Raw genomic sequence first — 19,830 nt, 5'->3', positions numbered from 1 at the left:
TGAAGACAACGACGAAAGGGATGAACCACTTTGGCCAACTAATATGAATGACATCTCTGTTGCTCATCCAGTTGAAGTTGCTGAAAAACTGAATACACATTCTGCAGCTACATGTGAAGAATTTTTGGGAATGGAGAATAAAGAAATACACAAAATTATAGTTAGGAGCTAAATGATTTTGTGATAACTGAGAGGAAGTGGAAGAAATACTGTTGAAGCTAAAAGTAAACAAAGCACCTGAACTGCCAGAATCTATCCAATTGGGGAATACAATGTATACTGAAAGGACAGACAAGACAAGACAGGAAGGTGAGGGGGTTAATGTTCATAGTCAAGTCGACATGGGTGGTCATGTTGACTTGACTATGCAATATTGAGTCAGTTTGGTGTGACATAAGCACTGAGAAAACAAAAATAAGAGTAGGAGTATTTTATAGGTTGAAGTGGAAGAGAAATTGCTTTAGTTAAATATAAGGAAGGCACCTCGGGTAATAGAAATATTATTCAGGGGAGTTCCCTGTGGACTGGAGATGTGTGAATGCATCCCCAATTCACAAAGGGGAAATCAAAGGGTGATGCAAGTAATTACAGACCTGTTAATTTAACTTCTATTCCAGGGAAAATAATGGAGTCATTGGTAAAAGTAATGCAAGATCATCTAGACAAGGCTGCAATTATATTTCAGACAGAGCATGTGTTTTTTTAAGGGGAAATCTTGTTTGACCAATTTGACTGGATACTTTAATGTGATCACAAAAGAACTGAATGCAAAAAATAATTTTGATATCATATACTTGGATTTCAGGAAGGCTTTGATACCTTTGTACATAAAAAACTGCTGTAAAAACTGGAGCAATGTGGCATTAAAGGTTACTGCTATGAATAAAGAAATGGTTGAGTGGAAGACAGAGTGGTTTTCAATGGGCACTGCTCTTCGTGGACTAACATTATTAGTGGAGTCCCCAGGGTTCAGTGCTGGACCCATTGTAGTTTTCAATATTTATTTATGATAAATATTGCAGATGATACAAAGGTTAGGAGGATGGTTAATAACAAGAATGATGGTATGCTACTGAAACAGGATCTAGAAAAGTTAGGCAAAGGGGCTGAGAAATGGCAGTTGAAGTTTAACATTGACAAATGCAAGGTACTGCATATGGGTAGCGGTAATCCCAAGTAAAATATCAACTGTGTGGTACTACACTCAGATAATGGAAAATGAAAAGGACCTGGGGATAATTGTACAGTCTGATATGTGAGCAGTGCAGATATGCTGCCAGGGCAGCTCATGTGGTTTTGTCAATGATATGCATGAATTTTGCTAGCAAGGTTAAGGAGGTGATTATCCCATTGTATAAGGCAGTAGTCTGGTTACATCTTGTGTACTACATACAGGTCTGGAAGCCTCATTTTAGGAATGATATAGAGCTGATGGAGTGGGTGCAGATTGGTATTGGTATTGGTATTGTTATTTCTGGCGCAAGGGCTACTAGGGCCATATTGCGCCTATCAAAGGTATGGAGTTCAGACATTGTGATTATAGAATCATATCAGATGCGATCATATAGTTGTATCTCTTTGAGGAAGCAGAAAAATTCTTGAAGATTTGCATCATTGCCTATAATATGATGAAGTGTTAAAGGTTCTTGAAGATTTCGTATAATACTGAAAGAGGATATTCGGGCGTCAGTGTATAGTGTACAATCAATGAGAATGTGTTTGATTGTGAGAAAAGCGTTACAGTGCGTACACTTAGGAGGATCGTCTCCTGTGAGTAGATAAAGATGGGTGAGGTGACTGTGACCGATTCGCGCTCTGGACAGGAGCACTTCTTCCCTTCTGCTTGCACGGAAACTGGAAGTCCATAACTGTGGTTCAGATTTTATTTGCAGGAGCTTGTTCTGCGGTTGAGCTTGCCATAGAAGTGTCCACTGTTCCTTACATACATGTCTTATATAGGATCTGTAGTCAATGTATGGAACGTAGTAATTTGTAGATGTTATGTTGGATGATTGTTTTGCTGCATAATCCGCTTTTTCATTACCTGATATCCCCATGTGGCCTGGGATCCAACAAAAGATGACTACTTGCTGGTGCTCTTGGATATGCATCAGCCGAGATTTTATTATTGCTATTACAGGATGTGTTGGCGAGGAGGAATTTTGCAAGGCTATAAGTGCGCTCTGTGAGTCTGTATATATCACAGTTTTTTGGATGGACAGATGGAGGATATTTTCTAAGGCAAGGTTGATGGCACATAATTCTGCTGTATAACTGCTGCATTCAGTGGGCAAGGAAACAGAGATAGTGTTATGGGGAAAGACGGCTGCAGCCCCGACTCCACTTTCAGACTTTGATCCATCAGTGTATACTTTTGTAAAATGTGGATAATTTTGTGTGTGAGCAGTATGAAGTTGCTGTATATTGATATTAGCAAGCGAATGTTTTCCCCAGTTTAGGAAATAGCTGTCACAGGATGCTTTAATAGAATACCATGGAGGATCTGCACTGTTTGAATCTTGGAGGACTTTGTCAAGATGTATATTCCACGTTTGCGATAATGCCTGCAATCTGATGCCAGTAGGTTGAACTGCTCTAGGTTTGTTTCTATAGTGCATAAAGAACTGTGAATCATTAAGTATTGGCCTAATGGGGTGAGTAGATATACTTTGAATTTTGGCCGCATAGTTTAGGAGTAACATCTTTCTCCTGAGTCTGAGGGGAGGTTCATGGGTTTCAATATAAAGACTTTGTACTGGCGACGTTCTATAAGCACCTACAGCAATCCTGAGGGCAGAATGTTGAATAGGGGCAAGACATGATAACGCGCTTTCCCTAGCAGAATCATACACCGGGGCACCATAATCAAGGCGAGATCTAATTAGGGCTCTATATAAGTGAAGTAGGGTGAAACGATCTGCACCCCACGATGTAGAAGAAATAACTCTTAGTAAGTTCATTTTTTTCTGGCAAACAGTCCGTAGATGTTTAATGTGTTCTTTAAAGTTCAATTTATTGTCAAAAATCACACCAAGAAGACGAACGCTGTTCACAACTGCGACAGGTTGGTTTCTTAAATGTATTTCAGGATCTGGGTGCATCTTTCGTTTGTTACAAAAATGAATGATACTAGATTTCAGATAGGACAGTCGGTAACCATTCTGTGTCATCCATAGTTCGATATTATTCATTGATGTTTGAAGTTGCCTCTCAATAAAACTCATGTTTTGTGAACTGCAAGAGACCGTCAGATCATCAGCATATAGGTATGAAGTCACTGTATTGGGAATAATTTTAGTCAACTGATTTATTCTTATTGCAAACAAAGTTGCACTAAGAACAGAGCCCTGAGGGACTCCTTCTTCTTGTATATATGTTTTGGAAAGGACTTGCCGGTAGCGAACTTGAAAGGTCCTCTGCTGTAGGAAATTCTGTATGAAGTAAGGTAAGTGACCTCTCAGATCCAGGGAATGAAGATCTCTCAGTATGCCAAAACGCCAAGTGGTGTCAAATGCTTTCTCTATATCGAGACATGCCATGACGAGATGCTTATTTTGAATAAATGCATTCCTAATATTTGTTTCTGCTTTGATCATAAGATCCAGTGATGATCGGTTTTTCCTGAAACCAAATTGATTATCAGATATCATGTTTTGGGAATCAAGGTACCATGTCAGTCTACGGTGTATTATTTTTTCTAGGGTTTTACTTAAGCAGCTGGTGAGAGAAATGGGTCTATAATTATTAGGCATAGAGAGATCTTTCCCTGGTTTGGGTATTGCCAGTACAAAAGAGTGACGCCAGGAACTGGGGAATGACTGTTCCATGAAGATGCGATTATAGAATGTCAGAAGGGAAGATAGCGATTTATTATCTAGATGTTGTAGCATTATGTTGTATATTCCATCAGGGCCAGCAGCGCTGTTCCTTGCAGTGGATAGAGCCTCTTGAAGTTCTAGCATAGTGAGTGGTTGATTGTACGGTAGAGACGATTTGGTTCTGAAATTAAGCTGGAATTTTTCAGCTGAAGTCTTAATCTTCTGAAAAGTTGGTTCGTATGCCGTTGATTGAGATAACTGTGCAAATACTGCGCCTAGGGCATCTGCAATCTCTGCAGGAGTAGACATTTCCAGCCCATTCCAGGTGATAAGTGGGGAGGACAATGGATGAAATTTTCCATTTAATTGCCTGATTTTTTTCCATATAATTCTGACGTCAGTATTTTTATCAATTTCAGTTGCGAATCTAATCCAAGAGTCTTTTTTTGCTTTCTTCCTAATATGTCGGGCCTTAGCTCTAAGTTTTTTGTAATTTATCAGATTAGCAGTGGTAGGGTATTTGCGGAACAAGTTCCAAGCACGGTTTTTTTCTTTTTTTGCATTTCTACAGTCCTCATTCCACCAGTAGTTTCTGTTTCTACGGATGCTTGTCTGTGTTTGTGGAATGGCAATAGATGCAGCTACTAGGATCTGTTTTGTAATATGGTTGGCAGCCTTGTCAATTGGATGATATTCAATGGTCTGGTTGTCAAAGGATACGTGGGAAGCATACTTTGTCCAATCTGCCTTAGAAAATTTCCATTTTGTGCTGGTTTCTGAAGTTATGCAGAGTGAAGTTTGTATTTTACAGATTATTGGGTAGTGGTCACTACTGAGTGGATCGTCCAGAGCAGTCCACTCAATATTAGGAAAGAGGATAGGAGAGCAGATGGATAGGTCTATTGCAGAGACTGATCCGGTTGGGAGATGGAAATATGTTGGTGAGCCTGTATTTAATATGGTTAGATTTTGTCTGTCGACAAGCATTTCAATGAGCTGTCCTCGGGCGTCTATGTTCGGAGATCCCCACAATGGATTGTGTCCATTGAAATCGCCCAGTAAACAGAAGGTTGGCAAACAGGGGGTTGGCAGCTGCACAATGAGATCTTGAAGTTCTTGAAAGGTACAAGGATAACTGGGTGGCAGATAGATAGAAACTAGTGTTAGGCTAATGCCAATCGCTATTCGCGTGGCAACAGCTTCAATCGTAGTTTGTAGCGGAATGCATTTACAAGGGACTCGTGAATCTACGAGTATGGCTACCCCTCCATGAGCATTTGTGGTTGTAGGTCTGTCTTGCCGAAAGAGAGTATAATTTTTTATCGAGGGAGACAACTGAGGTGTTAAATATGTCTCTTGTAAGCAGATTCCAATTGGATTATGGTTCACGATTATTTCGTGGATGTCGTCAATATTGCTGCGAAAGCCTCTGCAATTCCATTGTACGATGTTTTTCATTGTTTGGATTTATATGAAGTAGCTGCATCTGTCTGTTTTTTGGAGATCTGTTTCAGGTGGTCAGCTTTCATTTTCTCTCTCTTTGAAGAAACAGGTCTGGTTTCTATTTCGTCTTCTGGATGAATTTCCAGAATGGTTTCATTTTCTTCTTGATTGCAAGCCTCATTTGTGTCCATAGCAGAAGAGGATTCAGCATGCTGTTTATTAATGGGGTCAGAATTTTCTCTTTGAGCAGGTCTTACGGAAGCTGAAGCAGCAGCAGGTGGTATCGTGACTGGCGTGTTACTAGATCTGGTTGAAGTCTGTTGCTTTGAGGACTGTGGTACTGAAGAGAGTATAGATCGTGCCCATTCAGAAATAGAAATGTTTGGTGGTATTGATGTTTCAGTCTGAACGGATATTGTGTGAAATCTTTTGGTAGCATCAGCATATGTATGTTTTGGTATCAGTTGTTGTATTTGTTTTCTTGCTTCTGAAAATGAGACTTTTTTTTCTACCTTGTATTTCTGGATTTTCTTTTCATACTTCCATTGGTCACATGTCTTAGAGAAGGCTGGGTGGTTGCCTTTGCAGTTAGGGCAGAGTGAGGACTGTGATTTGCAATCAGCTTGGGCATGCTCCTTCGAGCCACAGTTAGGGCATACCGCATCACTTCGACAGACTGTTTGGGAGTGTCCGAATTTCTGACATTTATAACATCTTAATGGGTTTGGAATATACGGGCGAATGCGGCAATTCAGATACCCAGCTTTCACCGATGTTGGTAGGTTTGGTGAACTAAATGTCAGTATGATGCTGCGAGTTTGGATAAGTTCTCCATCCTTCTTCAGCATAATTCTTTTCGCCTGTATGACCTTCTGATCTTGCAATTCATTTACAATTTCCTCCTCTGAGACATTCATTAAGTCCCATTCTGAGATGACACCTTTGGAGGTATTGAGTGTAGCATGTGGTGACACCGTGACTGGAATTCCACCAAATGTGGATATTTTCAGAAGGGAATCAGAGTGTTTGGAGCTGGTGGTCTCAACCAGTAGGTCGCCAGATTTAAGACGTCTCACCATTTTCGGGGAACCTGCTACACTTTCCAGACATTTCTGAATGAGAAATGGAGATAGATTGCCTATGGCTTGATTTGTTAAAGAATGCAAGATCAGAAACGTTGGATGTTCTATTCTGCAAGCATCCGTCTTCAGTCTCTTTCTGGTGTTTTTGTCATCATCGGGATGGTGCAAATCCATTGAATTAGGATTTGCTGTCTGGATCGGGGGAAAGTTGTCAAAATCCATGTTTTGCTCCTTTTGGCCCTGGGGGTTTGCTTTACCACCCAGGTTTCCGGCCCCGCCACGGGGAGGCAGGAGCAGTGCCACGAGGTGACCAAGCGGCTGTGTTAGTAGTTAGTACTAATAGAAAAGGAAACAGAAAGGTGATTTTCCTTTCTGGGCTTCTGCCTACTTCTTGTAGTGCGAGAGAGCTACTCTAATATATATAAATTAAGAAAACGGTGTTTGAAACTAAAATATAAACTGATTGCTTAAATTCTCTTTTTAGAAAACGCTTTCAGAGACGCACTATAATCGCTTGGCCACGGAACGCTTGGCACCCGGGGCCGTGGGTGCAGAGAAGGGAAATTAGATCGGTGAGGGGTACTCTTACCAAGAAAGGCTTCAGTTCTGCAAATTGTAGCATCTGGAGACTAAGCACCTGCTAGATGATCTGACTAAGGTATTAGGGCCTTGAATGGATTGAATAAGCTCAATGTTGATAGCATTCTTCCTGTTGCTGAGACAACATACATGAGAGGGTATAAATTCAAATTGAGGAAGGCTGGATGCAGAATAGATAAGCACAAGTTTACCTTCAACCACTAAGTGGTTGTTTGTTGGAACAAGCTATCTTCTTGTAGAAGTGGTTAATTTGAATAATTTCAAGGAAGAATTAGACAAACTATTAGAGAAGATGGATTGATGAAATGGGAATGTTATTTTATTTTATTTATTTATTTGGCTTGCTTTCTTGCATCATTTTCCAGAGTTGATCAAAACTTCAGCCTTCATTATATGAGAATATCTGGATTCGAGAACCACATATTGGACATGTGCAAATATCTCCCTATCCACAAAGGAGATCAAAGGGAGAAGTGATTAATCAAAAATCTTGAAATTTGACTGCTGTTCCGAGGGAAAATAACAGACTCAGTGGTTAAAGAAGTTATGCAGGATCATCCTAACATGCAGTCATACAGCAATCGTGGAATGGATTTGTTAAGGGGAGACAACGTCTGAACAATCTGATTAGCTGCTATGATGTAGCAACAAAGGAAATGGATATAAAAATTAATAATTTTGACATCATACAAGTATACTTAGACTTTGATAAATCTTTTGACACTGTTTTACATCAAAGACTTCTGAACAAATTCGAACAATGTGGCACTAGGCCAAGAGATACAGCTGTGGATAAAGGAGCGGTTAAGTGGAAAACAGAGAAAGAGATTATTAATGCCATTAGTGGCATCACTTGGGATTCCGTGCTGGGCCATCATATTATTTCCCATATTTATTCACGATAACAATAAAGAAATAAAGTTTAATTTTTCCATGCCATCTTTTTCTGCTCTATAAGACTTGCCAGCTCTTTATTCATCCATTAGCATTAGCATTAGTAGAGGCATATGATGCAAGAAAGCAAGCTTATGCAGCATCAGCCAAAAAAAAAAAAAAAACATTTCACCCCTCCATTCGTTCCAAATGCTTGTCCAGCTAAGCCTTAAATTTATTTAGGCTATCAACTTCCACAACAAAACATGGAAGTCTGTTTCACCAATCAACTACCTGCTGGCTAAAGGCAAATTTCCACACGTCTATTCTACAACTGTCTTTCCTCAATTTGAATCTGTGCCCACTCAGGTTCTTAATCTGAGCAAGAGGAAGAATCCCATCAGCATTCAGCTTGCTCAACCCATTCAAGACCTTATACACCTCAATCAGATCACCTGCGAGGTGATCTGATTGAGGTGTATAAAGTCTTGAATGGGTGCTACAAATTTGCAGCTCCTACTCTCCAGGTGCTGTAAATTGCAGAATTTAAGCCTTTCTTTGTAAGAGCACCCCTTTCTTCCTCTCACCGATCTTGATGCCCCTCTTTGTACTCATTCTAGTAACTCTACATCCTTCCTAAAATGAGGCTTCCAGACCTGTACACAGTACTCTAGGTGTGGCCTTGACCATTGCCTTGTATAACGGGATAATCATCTCCCTGTCCCTGCTAGCAAAATTCCTATATATCATTGACAAGACTCCATGACCTGCCCTGGCAGCCATCTGCACTGCTCAGCAAACTTCATATTTGACTGCACAATTACCCCAAGTCTTTTTCACTTTCCACTTCTGAGTGTAGTACAACAAAGTTGGTATGTTTCTCTTCGGTTATTGCTACCCATATGCAGTACTTTGCATTTGTCAAAGTTAAACTTCAGTTGCCACTTCTCAGCCCATTTTCCCAACTTATCTATATCCAGTTGGAGTAGCATAGTGCTTACAATACCAGTCAAAATCTTAATTTCGGTATTTTTAATTTATGAAACCGGGATAGCGGTATTCTAAAAACAAATGTTTTTCTCAATAAATTTTAATGACAGTTAATAAAGTAAGGAAAAAACAAGTACTGTAATTACTTGAATTCAAGTTTTAAATAAACATTTATTGCAATAATAAATATTCTGAAAAAAATCATTAAAAATATAGTTATTCTAAAAAAAAAAAAATACATATTGTTATGATCGTTTAAAATGGATCTAATTTTGGTACATACAGTATCTGATTAGCGGCAGAAAACACTCTTTCGGATTCTATTCTGGTACTGAGATAATCGTAGACAATCTCAGTCCATATTTTCTACGCTTTGAACTTTTTTAGCAAAAAATAGTTAAAAGTATTTCATTAATTTCTGACTCAAGTTCATCTTTTAAAATCTCATTGGAGTCAGGCAATTTCTTATTTTAGAAAGAATTTGTGGAACACTGGTGTCTGTTTCATGTTGGTCTTCCATGGTTGAAAAATTATGTTCATCATTTTCTGAAGGAAAAAGATGTTTTATTCAGAGAAGTATAATTTTCACTATAATATCTTTACTGAGTCTGGGAGAGAGAGCAAAGAGTGGGGATAAGGAATAAAGAGAGCAAAGAGTGCAGTTAAGGAATTCTTTACATATATAAATGCAAATAACAGAAGGACATATCAGATCGGATGCATATGTAATTGCGTGGGATAGTATTAGATACCCCAATTGAAGTTGCAGATGAACTCAACAGTTACTTCGCATTGATATTTACAGAAGAAAAACCCTTCACGTCAATAAGAAATTATGGAAGTGAAGTTGAAAAAAACGTAATTAATGATGTTGAAATTTCACATGTTGATTTAATGAGAAAACTTTTGCACCCACAGGCGGGTAAGGCTCCTGTGGTTCATCGCACATACCCTATAATCTTAAAGGAGGCGGCAAGTGAGTGTATTGAACCATTAAGGCTAGTTATGAGAGCATCACTGGATTCAGGAGAGATTCCATTGGACTGGTATAAATTGGAATATAAAGACGGTTCTAGGAGTGTAATTGGAAATCGCTGACCAGTCAGTATTTTATTAGCATTAGCATTAGCTGTTCCACCAACCAACTACCCGCTGGCTAAAGGCAAATTTCCGCACATCTATCCTACATCTATCTTTCCTCAATTTGAATTTATGCCCTCTCAGGTGTTTATTCTGAGCCAGAGGAAGAATCTCACCAGCATTGAGCATGCTCAAACGATTCAACACTTTATACACCTCTATAGATCACCTCGCCGGTGCCTAGTCTCCAGACACTGTAATTTGCAAAACTTAAGCCTTTCTTTGTAAGAGCAACTCTTTGTTCCATTCACTAATCTTGTTGCCCTTCTCTGTACTCGTTCCAGCAGCTCTACATTCTTCTTGAAATGAGGCCTCCAGTCCTGTATACAGTATTCAAGGTGTGGCCTGAACATTGCCTTATACAAGGGAATAATCACCTCCTTATCCCTGCTAGAAAAATTCCTGTATATCATTGACAAGACACCATAAGCTACTCCTGCAGCCCGTCTGCACTGCTCAGAGAACTTCATATCTGCCTGCACAATTACCCCCAGGTCCTTTTCATTCTCTACCACTGTCAGTGTAGTACCACAGAGTTGGTACGTTGCTTTGGGGTTGCTGTTTCCCATATGTAGTACTTTACATTTGTCAATGTTAAACTTCATTTGCCACCTCTCAGCCCATCTGCTCAACCTTTCCAGATCCTGTTGCAGCAGTATAGCGTCAGTAGTGTCCTTAACAACCCTGCCAACCTTTGCATCGTCTGCAAACTTCGACATTAAGCTTAATATACCATCATCAATATTATTTATAAATACAGAAAACAACAATGGACCCAACACTGAACCCTGAGGGACTCCACTAATAACATTAGTCCACAACGAGCAGTGTCCATTGATTACCACTCTCTGTCTTTTCCCCCTCAGCCACCCCTTTATCCACAGCAGCAATTTGCCTCCAATGCCACACTGCTCCAATTTATGTAGCAGTCTTCCATTTGCAACAGTATCAAAAGCCTTTCTAAGATCCAAGTATATAATATCAAAGTTATTCCCTGCATCCAGCTCTTTTGTGATTGCATCAGAGTATCCAATCAAATTGGTCAGGCAAGACTTCCCCTTAACGAAACCATGCTGTGTCCCAGCTATAACTGAAGTCTTGTCTAGATGATCCTGCAGTGCTTCTTTAACCAGTGCCTCCATTAATTTTCCTGGAACAGAAGTTAAACTCACAGGTCTATAATTACTAGTGTCAGCTTTTGATCCTCCTTTGTGAATTGGGGTCACATTTGCACATCTCCAGTCTGTGGGTACCTCCCCCGAGTCCAAGGAAGCTCTCATAATTACGGCTAAGGGTTTGCTTACTTCCATTGCTGCCTCCTTTAATATAACTAGATAGATCCCATCAACCCCAGGTGACTTTCTTGTGTCTATCTTCAACAATTTCTCCTCCACTTTACTCTCAGTTATTACAAGATTATCTAGCTTACTGCCAGAGTTGAATACACCTCTGGCATTCCCCTCGCTGAATAAATCCTCATGTGTGAATGTCGATGCAAAATATTCATTCAGTTTGTTAGCTACCTGAGCAGGATCATCAACAGTTGAACTATCGATATCAAGTGGACCAATATGATTCGTCCCCTTCCTTCTAGAGTTTACATAAGTAAAGAACTCTTTGCTATTTTTCTTTGCATCCCTTGCCAAAGATTTCTCGTAATCTGCCTTTGCCTGCCTAACCTCCTTTGTAACTTGGTTACAGATCAACTTGTATCTATCATAGGCTTCTGTGTCATGTGTTAATTTTATATGTATCTCATGCATTTTTCTTTTCTATCATATGTCTCATTAGTACATCTGACATCCATTTAAGCCTAAACCTTGAACAATATTTCTTAGTTGGTATGTAAAGCCTAGTAGCTTCCAAGATAAGTTCTTTGAATGCTTCCCATTTTGAATTTGCTGTTGGTAACATCTTCAGTTGGTCCCACTGTATAGAATTTAAATACTGTCTCAGACCATCGTAGTCGCCTTTATGAAAGCAATAACCCTTCCCTTTACCCCTGATGGTAGTTACCTCTTTGAGTAAATCCCACTTCAGCACACTGTGATCACTGCCACCTGGTGGTTCCTTTATCTGTAGATTCTTAACACATGAAGAATCACTACTGATAATCAAATCAAGAATATTACTCTCTCTAGTTGTCTCCTGAACATGCTGATGTAGAAAACAATCATCCAATAAATCCACAAAAGCCTTGCTAGTGTGTGAGTGACCAACCCACAAATTCCAGTCAATATCTGGGAAATTAAAATCTCCCTTTATAAGACTCTGATTTACTGACCCACTCTATTTCCCTGTACATTTTCTTAATATACTCATCAGAGTCATTAGGCCTATAGCACACTCCTACTCTCAAATTTTGATCTCCCAATGCTTATGTCACACCAAACTGACTCGACACTGCACTGTCCAGCGATGTCGACTGGCTTCACTTCCTTGGATTTTGTGTTTCTTAACTAATAGCATAACCCCTCCTCCCTTCCTATCCTGTCTATCCTTTCTGTAGACATTGTAATCCCCAAATTCGAGTTCTGCATTCCTTATAACTGTGTGACACCACGTCTCTGGTATCCCAACAATATCTGCCTTTGATGCTTTGAGCAAAGCATCAAATTCATCAAATTTATTTACCAAACTCTTAGCATTGGTGTACACGCACGTATACATGCACCTGTTCCTATTCTTCGCTACCCCAACACAACCCATGTGTTTACTTGTACCACAATGACTCCCAGCAGTCTCTGAAACATCCTGCATCTTGTTTTCCAGGCTTCTGCTCATGCTCATTCCAATAGAAGCAGTGCAAGAATCACTTTCACCTCTGCCAGTGGCTATTGTTAATCTATTAGTCCTTGTATCCACCAAGCTAGCAGTAGTAGGAACTTCAGTAGTAGGGAAAATCATGGAGACAATGATCAATGGTGGAATTCAGGATCATTTAGATGGAAATGGAATTCTGTAGGATACATAACATGGTTTTTTAAAGGGAAAATAATGTTCAACAAATCTGGTTAGCCATTTTGACAGGTCACTCATGAGCTGGATTTAGGGAATTATTTCGACATTGTTTATTTGGATTTCAGCAAAGCATTTAACTCAGTCCCACATGAGCAATTACTTTATAAGTTGGAGCAGGCTGGAATCATAGGGAAAATCCTTAGACAGATAGCATGATGGGTTGAGTGCACCAGGCAGGGGGTTGTGATAAATGGTTATTCCTCAGATTGGGTTAATGTAAGAACCGGGGTTCCCCAAGGATCAGTATTGGGACCACTTTTGTTTTTGATTATCTTAAATGATATCTATGAAGGGATATAGGGTGTGATGTCTAAACTTGCAGGTGATGTAAAGATCAGTAGAGTAGTTAATGATTGCCACCAAGCAGAGCTTCTTCAGAGTGACCTAGATAGACTTCCAGGATGATCAGAAAAGTGGCAGCTATAAGCTTTAATTCAGCAAAATGCAAGGTCTTACACCAGGGGAACAGCAACCCCAAAATAACTTATACACTTGGTGGAGTTGAACTAAAGTCAGAAGTGGAGGAACGGGACTTGGGAGTTACGATACGGTCAGACATGAAGTTGTCCGGGAATTGTGTACAGGTTGCAATGTTGCATGGTGTCCTATCGATGATTTATCGAATGTTTGCTAGTAGAGATAAGGACGTCATAATCACATAAAGATGATTTTATAACCTTTATGTGATTAGATTATAAACTTTTTTTTTTTAAAATTAGCACCGAAAAACCGTTATTTTTGTATCAATACCAGTATTTGAATACCGGAAAAAAATTACCGGGATCCCAGTATTGTAAGCCCTAGAGTAGCATACTGTCTTTAACAACCCTGCCACCCATTGTATCATCTGCAAACGTGGACATTAAACCTGATATACATTTATCAATATCATTGATAAATATACAAAACAACAATGGACCCAACACCAAACCCCTGGGGAACTCAACTAATTTACCCAGGGGCTCACATCTGGTTAGACAAGAACTCCCTTTAACAAACCCATGCTGTGTCTTAACTATTACTGCAATGCTTCTTTAACCAGTAATTCCATTATTTTCCCCAGCTGGATATCATCATTCTTCTCTTTCTTGGTGATTCCTTTCTACTCTCTCTCTCTCTCTCTCTCTCTCTCTCTCAGGGTAACTCGTAATTTTTTTTTTTGGCTGGTGCAGCATAAGCCTTGGGCTTCCTTGCACCATATGGCTAATAATAATAATAACATTTGTCCACCAAGAGCAGTGTCCATTGATTACCACTCTCTGTCATCTCCCACACAACCATCCCTTTATCCATTGTAGCAACTTACCCTTAATACCATACCTCTCCAATTTGTACAGCAGTCTTCCATGTACAACAGTATCAAAGGCTTTCCTGAAATCCAAGTATATGATATCAAAATTATTTTTGGCATTCAATTCCTTTGTGAACAAATCATGGTATCCAATCAAATTGGTCAGACAAGACCTCCCTTTAACAAACCCATGCTGTGTCTTAGTTATTACTGCAGTCTTGTCTAGATGATCCTGCAATGCTTCTTTAACCAGTAATTCCATTATTTTCCCCAGAATACATGTCAGCATCCTCTTCCTTTTGCTATAATTTCTTAATTGTATATATTTGTTCACGGCTTCTGTGGTTATTACTTTAAAAGTATTCCACAATTCCAGTGTATTCACCTTCTCTCTGCAGTCTGTCCAAATGACAGATGCCATGTAGCATCTTAAACTGTTACAATCATAGGCCTCTTTTGTAAAATTAAAACTCATGCCTTTACCTTTAACTACTGCAGCAATTTTATTTATCTTCTAAATAATCACAACATGATGTTGTTGTTATTTTGGTTTTTAGGAGCATCAGCAACTAAGGCCATATTGCTCTGGGGATATGCGGTGGTAATTCCCTGACCTTTCTGCATCCTCCGTATTTGGTGGTTATGGGCTCGAACCCCGGTCTAATCAAGAAGCGGGTGCTACGCACTGTTGCTCCTGCCCACCTGGCTACGGAGGTGCTCCACAACATGATTATTACCTGCTAATGATTCCTGTACTGAAAGCTATGATGTTATCTAATTCATGAGTAATGAAGAGGTCTAGAATATTCTTATTCATAATAATTCTTACTCTAATGTTCTGGTACAAATAACAATCCAGTTTATTTACCAATTTTGTTATCCAAGGTAAGCTTCCCTCCCACTTATTCTAATCAATTAGGGACAAACTGAAATTACTGATTATAAGACAGTCACATTTTCTTGCCCATTTCATCTGCATGTAGAGACTCTTATCATACCTTTCACTGCTTTCTCTCTGTAGTTTACTTCCACTCTCAATATACTTTGCTTCTAACTAACTCACGCTACACAGATTTCATGCTGAAAGGCATAACTTCTGACTCAGCAAAAGCTCTTTTAGTACTCAGTCTCCTACTGATAAGAGACATGACTCCATCACCCCTTCCAATCTTCCTTATCTTTCCTTAATACACTGCACATAAAACAATGAAACTCATGAGCCCTTCTGCTAGTTAAGGGGGGGAAAAGACACACATTTATCTGTTATATGTCAAAGCAGGGATTCTCAATGGAGCGATGTGGCCCACAAGGGGCAAAAATTGGTTTGGGGGGGGGGGGGCAAAAATCATGAGTATTACAATGGTTTGTGGTCTTCCAAAGTTCAACCCCAACCGACAACATCTTATTCTTTAATATTTAATTTCTCTCATTGGGTTTTCTTTTCCCCTGAGACAACTGATTTTTAACATACAGGTATATTATATTAGGAGTGAGTGAGAAATTTTGATAAAAGGATGATAGAGGAAAAGATTTAATTCAACCACCTTTGCTTTTCATAGGCATTAAATGCCTAAGTGCTTTCAGAGGTAATGTCTCCTCTGAAATAACAATCCAGTTTATTTAACAATTTTGTTATCCATGGTAAGCTTTCCTCCCACTTATTCTAATCATTAGGGACAAATTGAAACATTGATTATAAGACAGTCACACTTTCTCACCCATTTCATCTGCATGTAGACTCTTCTCATGCCCTTCACTATCTTCTCTCTGTAGTTTTCTCCCACTCTCATTATATTTTGCTTCTGACTAACTTGCGCTACACAGATTCCATGCTGATTGCGGCATGAACGCCGCAATCTTTGTCATTTGTGCCTTTTCGACAGCTGTGACCTTGGCGGGCGTTGTTTATTTATTTATTCTTTTGTTTCATCGGTCAGTATGGGATGGATGGGATGAAGAAATGTTTCAGTCTATTGTGTCTACTTTCTAAGTAACAATTAGTATTGATTTACTGTTTCCTTGTGGAAGTCGTTTATTTTTGATCCACAGTGCCTGACATAGCCCAGTGGTCAGGAGCGAGAGTGCATAGCAAGCATTCCTTGAGTGGACCGGGATTCAAGCCCGTGACTACTAAATACAATAAATATTTGTATTGACGATTTATTGTAAACTCTACTGACTTGGTTGTCGTGCCGGAGTATAAACAGAAAATTTATTTATTTTTTTATTTTTTTTGAGTGACACAAAATGGGCTATGAGAGTTAAACAAAAAAGTTTATATTTTATTATTTAATTCTTTGTAGTTATTCAACCAGTCATCATTCATGTCAAGTGCTGAAAAGAAAAAGTGTCGACAGTATCTGGATGGATATCTAGCTTATGGTTTTAGTGAAAGCCCATTCAACTCAAGACAGCTTATGTGTCTTATGTGTACTAGTTTTTTTCAAATGAGGCTATGAAACTATCAAGACTTTTAGATCACTTAAAAAGAAAACGTCCTGATAAAGTTGGTAAACATGTCATATATTTTAAAATTTTAAATCAGAATTCTGATCAACATAATACTGTTACTTCCTTATTTGAGAAGAACACATAAACAAATGATGATGGAATGATTGCTCTTATAAAATTTCAGAAATCATCGCAAAAACTGATAGTGCTCATACAGTTGCTGAGACTATTATTCAACTCGCATCAGAGATTGTAATTTCAATAGCGATACATCAAAATCCTTCCAGCATTTTAAAAGCATTGCCATTGAGCAATGATTCAATTCGAAGACGAATCAATGAGATGTCAGTTAACATTGAAGAGCAGCTAGTTGACAAACTAAAAACGAGAAAATTTTCTATTCAGATTGATGAATCCACAGTTACTGACAATAAGGCCCTTATAATGGCATAAGTTTGTTATTTTGATGATGATTGCAAATTTCAAGAAGAGATATTGTTTGTAAAATCTATAGAAACTGACTGTACTGGAGCATCCATTTTTCCTGCTGTAAAAACATGGTTTGATGAAAAACAAGTACCACTGGAAAATTTACTTCCAATAGCACAGACAAATCCTGTGCTACTGATGGTGCTACCTCTATGGTTGGAAGACATAATGGTTTTATAGCCCACCTAAAGGAAGTATGTCCCAAAGTTCTTGCAATACACTGCATTGTGCACAGACATCATCTGGTTGCAAAAAATATTAGTCCGGTTCTTCATCAATCTCTTTGAGAAGAACACATAAACAAATGATGTTATTGAAACCATCAATAAAATAAAGTCACATAGCAAATAGCAAATACTATCACCTTTTCATAAAATTTTGTGTTGATAATGAAGAACAGTTAGTTGGTTGGTTATTAGGATTTTTATGGCGCATCAGCAACTAAGGCTATAGTGCGCCAAATGAAGAACAGTATGTGAGGCTTCTTTTACATACAGAAGTCAGATGGCTTTCTAAAGGAAACTGTCTAACAAGATTTCTAAATTTTTTTGATATAACAATTAGTTTTTTAGAAAACGAAGGAGGCAGATTTAGCAAAGCAGATCAGCAAACACAAAAACAGCATATACTATATGGCTTGGATTTTTCAAAAACTTAATGAAGTATCACTTCAACTTCAAGGGAAATTAATTATGGTGATAGACTGCAAACAAGTATTAAAAGCCTGCCCTGAAAAACTGGAAATATCTGAAAGCAATTTAATGAGAAAACAACTTCACGGTATGCAAGAGTTAGCTGAAATCAATGAATCTCTCACCGAGAATGATCTTAAGAATTATTCAGATCACTTGTGTTCTTTAAAGGGTGAAATCAAAGATTTTCACATTTATTTTCTTTTGAATGAAGCCATGGATGTTAGATCCAACTGGATGCGTTGCGGGGTCTGCTAGTGAAAAAATTTAAGAACTCATTGAATTAAAATGTAATGAAGAATGCAAATATAAATTCGAAAAAGGTGGAATGGCTGAGTTGTGGGGATCAAAAACAACTTCTTTATCCAATAATGTGGTCTGAAATGGCCAAAGTACTTCTTTGTTTTCCAATGTCTTATATGGTTGAAAGTGGTTTTAGATCAGTAAATAAAATATTAACAAAGGAAAGAAACAGAATTTATATATTCAAGAGGAGACAATAGAATTAAACTTACTAACATTATACTGAACATTAAACTTTTAGATAAGAAGCATCAGGCTCAAGGATCCCATTGAATAAAAAAGAGTAAATATAAAGTATTTTCTTGTTTAAAATTTCAATGGGGGCAATTAGGAAAAAAATTGTCTAAAAAACCCTTTAGGGGGCGATAATTAAAAAAAGGTTGAGAAACAGTGTGTTGAAGTAATGATTGCACACATATCAAGAATTCTTGTTTGTTGCCACAACAGCCAATGGTTTCAAATGAGCGAGAAGATAATGCTAGAGAAACAAGCCTAAATAATTTTAAGGGATGTGTCAGGGTAGTAAACTATAGAAGATACTTAGTCTTAATTGGGTCTACAGTTACATCTGGAAGTGTTGTCAGTGAAATGGATGAATTTGAAATCTTGATTAGAACAACTAATGTGTCTGTTAGTCCTATTATGTCAGCATTAGATTTCAAATTCATCCATTTTACTGACAACACTTCCATATGACAACACTGCCAGCGGGTGGTTGGTAGGTGGAACAGACTTCCATCCCTTGTCGTGGAAGTTGATAGGCTAAATAAGTTTAAGGCTCAGCTGGACAGGTATTTCGAACGAACAGAGGGGTGAAGTGGAAGTGGTTATTTTTTATTTTACTTTATTTTTTTTTTTGGCTGATGCTGCATAAGCTTGCTTTCTTGCATCAAATGCCTCTACTAATGCTAATGCTAATACTAATATGAAATGCTAATGCTAATACTAATGCTAATACTAATATAATTTAAACCCAATTATGACTATTCTTCTATGGTTTACTGCCCTGACACATCCCTTAAAGTTATTTAGGCTTGTTTCTCTAGCATTACCTTCTTACTTATTTGAAACCTCAGTACATCTTGTTGATATTGGCTGTTGCAGCAACAAACAAGAATTCTTGATATGTGTGCAACCATTTTAATATATTACAGCAGAAAAATATATGTCTATATTACCCTTGTCCCCTTTAACTAGAAGAGTCCCTAAACCCTAGGTATTCTCAGTAATATTGGCAAAAATCCTTGCATCACCTTACCTTTGTTTAAATGCTTTCTACAAAATACTTTAATACCTTCTACAAAATAGATTCCTTCTACCACTACAGGTGCAAGCCACACTGATAAATATTCCCTCCCCAACCCCCAAAGCCTTGCAGAGTCCCTCAAGTTTCAAGTTAATCCACAAGGCTTTCACAGCACATAATCTTTCCTATCATGTCTGGGCAGAGTTGCAGACACCTACGCATTTTAATCTAACCCATGGCATTTTTTTCAACATGGTTTTATATTTTTCCACCTACTTTTTACTTTTTTTTTTTTTTTCCAGTGCAGAAAAAAAAGTCTATGGCTTCCTTAGCACTATATGGCTAACCAAAATACTAATTCCTGTATATAACATCAATATATATAGGAATT

The sequence above is a fragment of the Mastigoproctus giganteus genome, chromosome 9, assembly GCF_048544385.1.
Source record: "Mastigoproctus giganteus isolate SK-2022 chromosome 9, ASM4854438v1, whole genome shotgun sequence".
Classification (NCBI taxonomy): domain Eukaryota; kingdom Metazoa; phylum Arthropoda; class Arachnida; order Uropygi; family Thelyphonidae; genus Mastigoproctus; species Mastigoproctus giganteus.
Note: the sequence above shows the minus strand (reverse complement) of the source record.